We start from the raw sequence: 10745 nt of genomic DNA, 5'->3' as shown, positions 1-10745 counted from the left end.
AATACTGTGGAGCTCATTGGCGCCCCAGACCGCTACCCTGTTTAATGACTGTTGGGCCCCGTGGGCCAGGTAAATTCTACTGTTGACATATTGGTGGCAATGCCCTTGGAACACCTTTGATCCATTAGTATGCTCTCTCCATTCAGGGATGTATTTTACTGTGTGTTGAATAAAAATAACCAGATATGGAAAAGTGAAGGAAACAAAGTAAGCGCCTACTGGAAGAATAAACCATTTATACTTCTTTGCAGTAGATACCAGGGCCTATCAGGACACCGAATACCAGGAAAAGAATTGGAGAACTCCACCATCTGGATAGAACCACCAGAGGTCCTCTCTTGCCTTTGAAGGGGGCAATAGTCAACTAACTGCCCAGGAACTGAGCAGCTCACAGAAGGGCATGTGTTCATGGCTGACTGACCTTCGGCCATGGATTTCTTTGCATTTCCTCATCATCACTTCACCACTCTAAAAATGAGAGCTTTCTCAGCACAGCGACTATGTTTAAAAGAACTCTGAGTGCTTAGATACATGGTTACATAGTAAAAATGGTGCCTCTACTATATTTTGTATTTTTTGATTAAAAGATCATATTCAATATAAGGGGAGGGGGGATTTCCTTTTCTTTATGAAATTAAGGGCATACAAATGTGACAGATGGAAAAAGCCTATAAATCAGAATGACCGTTTTGTCCATAGACTGTCAAATGCTATCAGGCCATGATCTCTTCAGTGTTCCTGTTATACCCTAAGGAGCTGCCTCTCTCAGGCCTGGCCCAGAATGGCCAGGTTAGATGGTCAGAGCTCTCACCCTGAACGCTGATTCAGGCCTTCTCTCTCTACCGCCAATAATACTTTGTCTTAGTGCCAAATTCAGTGGTGGTTTCTTAGGATGTGAATACCTGTCCAGCAGGGATTGGACTGTGACTACAAGCCATCTTCCTTAAGCCACAGAATAACTGTCCGAGGGTAACTGCTGAGACTTACTACTTGCCAGGCTTGGCAGTCTCCAAGTAAGAGACTTGTATATCCCATCATGATTCCACTGAATAGCCCTCTCCCACAAAGAAGCCAAGTTTGTCAGGACGCAAAAATTCCTTGGGGTAATAATTCACTGTTTGATCTTCAGTTCTTTGAAAAATAAGCAAACAGAAAGCAAACAAAAACCTCCTGCTCTTCTCTCCCCTCTAGATTAGGCCTTCTTATTCTGAAATTGATGATTTTCTGTTTCATTGCCCTGATGTATTTTACTGTTAGCCACATCAAAAATTTTTTGGTCATCAGTGGGGACTAAATTTAAAAATCAAGAAAACAACAACAAGTTATATTATGTGTTGCCTTCCTCTGAGAGCTGAGAATATTTTTGAGCTGTTTTTCTTACAGCCTCTTTCTTTTGTGGGCTAGGTCCCATCTTCCTCTCATTTTATAGAAGAAAACTGTACACATCTACTCTGAAATTCTACAGTGCTAAACAGAGTGCCAAGCTGGTAGTTCAGGGCAAAACAAGCAAACAGATAAAATCAGAAAGATTATTCATAGCTACTAATCATTTCATGATATGTTAGAGGCTCTATTCTTGAGGCTAGCAGACTTGGACAATATGTTTTAGACATAGTGTTAACACAGATAGACAGTTTACTCTCAGTAATACTGACTTCTTGGAGTAAATTTCCTAAAAACCCCAGATTGTAACAATTTCACTGTTTCACTTCTTATAAACTAGTAGTGTTGTCATGAATGCTAGTGCCTGGAAAGCATTATTGCTTAAACCATAAAGAAGACATTAGCTCTTAGTAGTAAAAATATTTCAAATAACAAACCAAATATTAACATGTAAATATATATGTATATATGTATACAATATATATGTATATATATGCATATATGGGGTATGTGCATATGAAAGATAATAGTCAAATATGTTTATAATTAGCATGATTCTTCACATTTGGGCTGAGATTTTAAAACGCACGCATTGAGGAAAGTAAATGAAACTTCTCCCAAAGTGAAAAGTAAGACCATTCATGGTTTATTTATTTTTAAAGATTTTATGTATTTATTCATGAGAGACAACAGAGAGAGAGGCAGAGACACAGGCAGAGAGAGAAGCAGGCTCCATGCAGGGAGCCTAATGCAAGACTCCATCTCAGGACCCCAGGATCATGCCCTGAGCCAAAGGCAGATGCCCAACCTCTGAGCAACCCAGGTGTCCCCAATTCATGATTTAGATGCTATTACACTTCTTTTGCTGGAAATTGACAGTCTTTCCTTGAGTAGGATGTATGAGCTTTTTTTTTACTAGAATAAGCTTGAATCTCTATGATATTTTAGCTCAGACTTAAAACTATGTAATTCTCAAATTTTTGTACATAAAGCAACTTGTCTTCCTGAGATTGTAGAAAATAAGATGTTAGAATTTTAGAACTGAGACACCATGGGTTTTGCATGGTCTCATTCATCATACAGGAGTAGACAATGAGGCCCAGAGAGGCTGAATGAACTTTCCCAAGATCATGCAACTTGAGTCAAGGCCTTCCAGGTAACATTGGGCTTCAACCTCTCCACCTTGCCTCAGCAGCTCACTGTGTCAGGTACATTATAAAAACCAAGATATTGAAATTTGTCTGCCCCTGTATGATACCTATCTCTATCTTGCCTCTATCTTGCATGTCTCACATAGAAAACCCAGTTCAAAAAATTATGATCAAGCCCACTGGTCCCATAAGCTCCCAAACTTGTTTTCTGAATAGCTACGATGTCTACTAAATGCTAAAATGTCTTAAGGACATACAGCCACAAAAGTTCTTCAAAGTTCTAAGCCCAAATAATATAAATCTTACCTGTACTTTCTCGTTGGAGAAAATAGGAAAATAGGTCAAGTTGCCATAGACCAAACTCAGACAATAAGAAAAAATTTCCTGTATGTTTGAGGACCAAGAGTGGGCTCCAAATACCCTCTCTTGATCCTCCTCTAGCTTGACCAAAAGTGTCTTGGAAATGAGTGTGATTTAGAATGAAACACAACCAGCTTTTGATAATCATTTCAATTGCTATATTTCCTTGGACACATTTTCAAAGTTATTTAAATGAAGCCCCACATGCAAATTATGTTCCCTGAAAAGAAAGCCTTCCCTGGCAAGTTGGCTGTTCAGTTTTTGCGGCCATGGCATAGAAATACAATGTATTTTTAACATTCTTGTTTTGTTCCTGTCTTAACTCACACCAGTAATTTGAAAAATGTCGAGGGCGTTATAAATTTGAGGACAAACAGCCCTTCCAACTATATTGTAGGATGAATATTCAATCAAAGATGAGTCCAAAAGTTTAGATGACGTATGTGGGCATATACCGTCCCAAAACAGACTCTTCCCAGGATTCTTTCTTCGTGATGTGGTATCCACAAGAATCACACTGCAATTTGCAACCAGTTGTGTTCTAAATGATAGAAATCTGCCCCACGCTATTTGGAAATTCTGTTTATAGATTATTGAATTTCAGACCAAGAGATAACAGATGAACTATCTTATTTTGCAGGGTTTTGAGGGCAAAGCTATTTGGCTGCAGTTATAGAATACATTGCAGCTTTATTTAAAAACCCAGATTCTCAATCCTGAGCTGAGAAACCACCTCCCCACTCCTAAAAATGGTGAACACGGTATCTTATACTCAAGTCCCCCCATCCCACTTGTATTTAGTCATTCATTCAAATTAATGCATTTGAATTCATTCATTTTTTTTTAAGATTTTATTTATTTATTCATGAGAGACACACAGAGAGAGAGATGCAGAGACAGGCAGAGAAGCAGGCTCCATGCAGGGAGCCTGATGTGGGACTCGATCCCGGGACTCCAGGATCATGCCCTGGGCCGAAGGCAGGCACTAAACCACTAGCCACCCAGGGATCCCCTTAGTCATTCATTTTTTTTTTTTTTTTTTGATTTATTTGTTCATGAGAAACAGAGAGAGAGAGAGGCAGAGACACAGGCAGAGGGAGAAGCAGGCTCCATGCAGGGAGCCGGACATGGGACTCGATCCCGGGACTCCAGGATCAGGCCCTGGGCTGAAGGCTGCTCTAAATTGCTGAGCCACCCGGGCTGCCCTTAATCATTCATTCTTAAATTCATTCCTGCTCCTCCTTCTTTTTGTTTCTTCCTTTCATAAATATATATGACCACATGCCAGTCATTGTGATGAGCTCTGGAATACAGAATAAAATATGGTCTCTGACTCAAAGAACAGCTCATTTGTGGAGAAAATTGACATAGTAACCAATGGTTCTCAACTCTTTACTATGGCTTACATGGTCCTCTACAGTCTGACCCCTAACTCACCTCTCTCATTATGCTTCGTCTTCCTCTTTGCTCCAAACTTTCGAGATTCTTCAGCCTCATTGGATGGATTTCTCTCACCTGTGCCATCACATATGCCCACTTCCTGAAACATTACTTCTCCCCTGTACTTCTCATTTGGCTGGTGCCATGTCATCCTCCAAGTTTTTGTCTGAATGCCTCTTCTAAGGGAATTCTTTCTTGAACCATAAGACAAGATTAAGTTCTCCTGTTAATTTGCAAATATTTGCATAACACTTCTCTTCCTTTCTTGACTGGTGGGTTTAATAAGGAGAGTTGTAAATAAACATATTCATTCTTTTCTCTTTTTTGAAAGAGACAAAGAACATGCATGCAGAGGGGCAAAGGGAGAAGGAGAAAGAGAATCTTTAAGCAGGCTCCACGCTCATCATGAATCCTAATGCAGGGCTTGATCTCACAACCCTGAGATCATGATCTGAGCTGAAATCAAGAGTCAAACACTTAACTGACTGGGCCACCCAGGCGCCCCTAACATATTCACTCTTATATCCCCATTTACCTAATTCAGGAATAGGCACCCAGTATAAATTCAATAAATACCTATTAAATTAAAGAATTTGTTCAGCATATAATAGAAGCACAAGTGTCATCCATGTGGCCTTCATTTGAAAGCTCTGGATGAATCTCATAAAGTCAAGTGGATATCTATCATACCCAATTTCCCACCCTCTGTTCTGATAAAAACAAAAACCAGTAAATAAAACCAGTTTTGATCTCTACTAACCATGCCCTAATTTTTTTTTTCCTAATCTAGGGCCACACATAACCCCTTATCTACAATTCTGAAACTAAAAAAAAAAAAAAATCTGAAAAGATAGTTTTTCCATAAGTGTGGAAACACCCTGATCTTAACTAACAATGTAATAGTCTTTATCTCACCTTATATGCACATTGATATTTTGCCTCGGAAATATCAATGTTATTAGTCTTTATCTCACTTTGTCTGAATGTTTGTTCTACTTCAGAAATGTTTGATTTTGAAGCTCTCCAATGATCATATATTTCTAAATTTGAAATATGTCTGGTGTCAAAAATTTCTGAGAAGGAAATATGAACATGCATTAATGTATCATTTTATATTTTGTGCAAATTATTCTATCAATGGTATCTTTTTCCAATGCTCTCCTTGATTAAAATTTTTCCCTACTGAGAATAATAGAAGTAAGATGTATGGAATTTTAAAAACCTGAAGTTCCAGTAATAAGGCAGTTCAACAAGGAACTGATATGGTTCCAACTGTCACTGGAACTGATATGGTCCTGGATCCTAAACAAAGGTCCAGAACCAAGAGCTCTTCTTCAGGCTTCATTTTTAAAGTTTATAGGATTAATGAGGTGAAGTAATCTTGCCAAACTCCTTTATTCTATGAGAGAGGGTGAGGGGGAAGAGGCCCCTTGGGGCCAAGCTTTTGTCCTGGGTCACATAGCAGGTGTATGGCTGTTCTATATCTAGAAAATAGTCATTTGGCTCTCCTTGTTTAGTGTTCTCTGGTCTCTATCAAATGATACCATTCAAAAAACAAGGTGGAAATATAAAAAATAGAACCTCAATGACCTGAAAAGCAAAGGAAATGTTACGATAGCTTCATTCCTTGTGTTTTCACAGAAGCATACTTCTGTACCCTAAGCCTGACCCCTCCCTCAGACCTCAAATGTTAGGAAACAATCAAGAGCATCACTCCTTGGACCAACTATGGACCAAGAGATTGGTGAGCAAGATGACAATGACAGGAACCTGAGAGAAAGGGGTTACAGATGTGATCCCAAACCATGGGAAAGCACAGAGTGGGTGGGCCTAGAAGGAAGTTAGGAAGAAAGACTTCAAGCATTTCAGAGATAACAGTCATTATCCCAGCCTGAGCCTCCAGAAACTAAAATTAGGACAAAAAGAAACATGTAGCTAAGAAAAGTCCTGTCCAGGGAGCTCCCAATACGGTCAGCGTTAACAATGAAAACATGAAAGATGGAAGAAAGACTTTTAGCAGGGACAGAAAATAAGTTTGCAAAGCTCTGTTTTGAAAACATGGGAAGAAGAGTACTAAAAGTCACTATATTTAGGAAGGGATTTTAGTTATTAAATATATATTTTTAATAATATAGATCATGAATATATATAAATATATTATTATATATTATAAATATATTAAATAAATATATAAAATTATTATATATTTATGATCTATATAATTAAATATATATTTAATAACTAATATATATATATATCAGAGATCCATGCATTTGCTTGAGGTAATGGTGAATGTGGGCAAAAGGCTGAAAGGTGAGAACTCTTCCACTTTCTGAAAACAAGAGTGATCTTGGAACTAAAAGAAAGAGAATAGAAAAAGCCAAAAAAGAACTGAAGTCTGACATAACAGAAACACCATCTGGTGTCTGTAAATGAACCCAAGCCCCCACTGAGACATGATAATAGGGCAAGTAAGAAATTTTGCTGCCCAACCAGTGAAAATAGCTAAGAAAGGATGAACACTTGAGTTTTATGCAGAAGTAATGACCACAAAACACAAGGTATTTACAAGGAACCAAATCACACTTACGAAGTTCACTTTTCTCTTAGGGAGATAATTCACGAACGAGGGAAGTGATTTCATAAACAAGATGGTTGGATTGGCTTGACTGCTTTACAGCGAACTGGATTGTTAGGTGGAAGCTCAGTGCTAACCAATCACCGCAGAGGGAGGCCCAGGGTTACCTCACAGGGTTCCATTCTCACTTCTGTCAGTTTCTACATTTTTATTGGAGGATGAAGGCAGCAAATTTTCACTTGCAAGTGAAGAGTCAGTCTTGACACTCACCAAGTCAGTCAAAGTGGTAGAGAATAAAATATTCTTGGCGACAGAGAAATGTGGCCTGCAGCAGAACAAAAAATGCCTAATGGCTTAATTGGCTTAAGTGACTAGGCACTCCCCACGAGCTCATGCCTCCTGCACAGATGTAGCGTTCCTGAATGAGGGAGACCGAATCTCTCACAGTGCTACTCTAACCAGACATTCCTGGGAGTGGTGCTCATTTCTGGGAGCAATGCTATACTGCAAAAGGCTAAAGTCAAAAGACAGACAACTCAAATTAGGAATAGAAACAGTCCTCAAAATTATGTTTCTGGGGAAATTTTAAACAATTGGAGAATTTTTAACCTCAAGAGTGGACTTCGGTAGGATGTGATCACTTCCTTTATATAGGTTTGTCACACAGAAAAGGGATTTTTGCTCTAGGGGACCCAAAGATCAAAACCTCAAGAATATAAATTTTGGTTCCGTATAAGCAAGTTCTCCAAGGAACAGAATTATATTGCCTCCTTCTGTCTCAGAGCAGGCAGCTGAACAAAACCCTGGTTCGGTGTCAAATATTCTCAAACTTTGAGTCGGGTTTTGAGCAACAATTAAGGAAGATGCTAGAGAATCCTATCTCAGTAAAGTTACCAACTGAAAAATGTTGGTAGAAGAAAAGAATTTGTCCTTTTCTTCCTTCTGTATGAATAGACTCCACTGAGTTACCATAAAGACATGAAACAAAAATGCTACTGAAAAATGGGCAAAGCTAAAAAAAAAAAAAAAAAACTTATCTTAAAAGAATGCTTCTGTTCTTAGGCTCTGAACTGTGTAGCCTCAACATGGAAACTAAAAATGTGAATTGTGGCCTGTACCATACCACTGGGGGAGCACGGGATGGTTACTGACCATGCTGTTTGCCAACCCATTTCAATGACATACAAAACCAAAGGTTTTAACCTACAAAAAATGTGAGTCCAAGAAAGCCTTCACTGGAACTCCTTCTATGCATAACTCTGAGTTATCTACACTAAATCGTATTTATATATTTGGCAGGCAAACTGCTGAAATAAAACCATTTTTAAAAGCACTGATTTTTCTATTAATCTTAAGGCACGAATGGAATTTTTTTAATGTCAGCCGAATGTCCACAGTGAGAACTCAAGAGCAACCCACACACTTCCTTTCACTCTGTGAAATGTTATATGTATATGTTAGAAGGACTCTATGAATAAATACATAATCTAAAAAATTCAAAAAGAGTGAATTAAAAAAATGAAAGAATAAAAACAAAACAAAAAAATCTGGTCTCTCACAATTTCTAAATGAGACAAGAAAAATGCCATTTAATTAACAGCAACGTCTACCAAATCAGTTCCAATGCTGAGAATGTTGCCCAAGGAGGTAAGTCTTGCATCCCAGTCAATTCTTAAAAGAAAAACCAAAGTGCCACCATCTTGTCAAGTCTTGACATGTTTTCAGATTGTGAAAGATGACATGGGGCAAAGAGAGCAGCCTTCCCATTAGTTCGTGAAGGTTGAGAGTAGCTAGTAATTCCTGGCGGAAAACGTTATGGAAAATTCGGTAGAAAAAAGAATAGATTGCCACATTTCTGCTGCCTCAGGATAGGACCACAATCAACTGGTCATATTTCCCAGGGAGAGAGGAAAATATCCAGGCAAAGGCTCCTCTCATGGCAGTGTTTTCAGATGTCCAGAGAAATCCCCGAGGCTTTCTGGCTGGCTGGCTAGCGGTGGGGGTATCGCACAGTGCAATGGGCTAGCCACGGATCACTGGGCAGGCACACACCTACAGAGCAGAACTACTGGGAGTCCCAGGTAGCTGTGCTTGCTCAAAGACATGCTCTGTGCTATCCAGAAATCAAGGGAGATAAAATTTATGGTGGGAATATGTGCCTTCTGAAATGACTAAGTTTAGAATTTTCCATAACTATTACCAAAGTTACACAATATGTACTACTGCTCCCCAAATAAGAGGAAGTGGGTTTGTGTTTCTTTGTTTGAATGATACTCCTTTCCTTTTGTCTTTTTTTTTTTTTTTTGAGCAGACTGGGCCAATAATGATTTAAAAATGCAATAATTACCTAACTGCATACTATGTAGTATTCATTACAATAACAATGATGCTCCAGAGATACGTTAGTGAAGTAGTGGTTCTCAAATGCCAGTCTGGACTGGTGTAAACATTTTTACCAGTACGTGCCAAAGTTTTTATCAATATATTACAAAATAAGAATGCAGTCGTTTAAAACACATGAATCCATTCTATTTATGAGTTTGCCAATTATTCTAATATTATGCCATTTTCATTCTCTGGGTATTAAGGGAAAATCTCTCTAGGAATAGAATGGCGGTAATAGGGTGGGTAAGACATGTTACTGTTTTGCTGCCTGAGGTCACATACAGCCAGAAAGTGACAAATCTGGAATCCATGCCCAGCCAATGCCACTCTGGAGCCCATGCTCCTACCCAGGATGCCCCACTAGCTTCTTGTACCTCAGTTCCTCCTTCTGAAAGATGGAGAATAATGAATGCACTGTCCTTGGGTTGTGAAAATTAATGACTTAGTATTTATGCAATGCTTCAACAGTGCCTGATGTGTAGCGAGTTCCATACGAGTCATCGTTCAAAACAACAAAAAATATTCACATTTTATCCAAATTACACAGCCAGTAAATGGCAGAGCCAGGATTCCAACCCATACGGTTTAAGCTGTGTCTACACCCTTCACCTGCGTGCACCACTGCTTTAGAACCATGCTGATTCACACCATTAAACACAAAATGGGTGTAAGAAGCAACCACTAGGTTAAGTTATAACCAGCTTCCAAAGTCTCTGGGATGAAGGCAGTCAACCATGGAAATGGGTGGTTGCCTTGTTAGCAATTACAAAACTAAAAATCTCCTCTGGATGGAAGGAAAAGAAGGGAACCAGGTGGGCTGTATTCCCCAGAGGTCTCAGCACTCCTGCAGCTGTTCTATGGGGTTAAGGGGCTTAAAATAAAACCAGGCACAATTGCTAGCATGACCTAGCCGTTCCTCATGCCCCTGCAGGAGAGAAAAAGTTCGTAGAAGGAATAGGCATCAGTTGGTCTTTAAGAAGTCTAGATTTAGCATTAGTCATTGGCTTGCTTCTAAATGCTCTAACTTTTCAAAAGAAGTGGTGCTTCTCAAAAGCAGACACACATGGCATTTTTCAATTATCACCAAGGCTCCATTCAAAATAAGAGTAGGAAGCATGTTCCTGTCTGTATGGAAGGAGGGAGAAAGAGAGATTTTGAGTTGTTTGCCATCCTCTCTAACTTAGGCAGCTAACTGAAAGAAAAGTGATAGAATCCTTACAGGTTCCACAGCTCTCTCTGTTTTGTCTCTTATTTGTAATTTATTAGCTCAATGTAAACATCCCTGTTCTTGTTGCTGCCAGGTTAGGAAAAACTATTTAGCCTTCCAGGAAACCACCAGCACTTTGTACTTATATCTTGATGAGTGAAAATTTGATGGAAGAATGAGCCAGCAGGATTGCGTGAGTGTTTGGGGACCCATTACATGTTGCTATTTCTACAGTGGATCA

General features: G+C 39.1%; 1 long non-coding RNA gene across 2 annotated transcripts; it reads right to left on the bottom strand.

Annotated features, from left to right (window-relative positions):
* Positions 1-3775: 3775 nt before the first annotated feature.
* Positions 3776-7156, bottom strand: LOC125755772 (uncharacterized). 2 transcript variants are annotated; one of them, XR_007413080.1, is made up of 4 exons: positions 6925-7156; positions 5250-5407; positions 4332-4528; positions 3776-4197 (listed from the first exon to the last, which is right to left on the bottom strand). It is a non-coding gene; the product is annotated as an uncharacterized LOC125755772 (long non-coding RNA). The 2 variants fall into 2 exon arrangements; XR_007413081.1 differs by lacking the exon at positions 5250-5407 and having other exon boundaries at positions 6925-7147.
* Positions 7157-10745: the final 3589 nt, after the last annotated feature.

Source organism: Canis lupus, chromosome 1, assembly GCF_003254725.2.
Source record: "Canis lupus dingo isolate Sandy chromosome 1, ASM325472v2, whole genome shotgun sequence".
In the NCBI taxonomy this organism is placed as follows: domain Eukaryota; kingdom Metazoa; phylum Chordata; class Mammalia; order Carnivora; family Canidae; genus Canis; species Canis lupus.
This window is presented reverse-complemented; position numbering and strand designations above follow the sequence as displayed.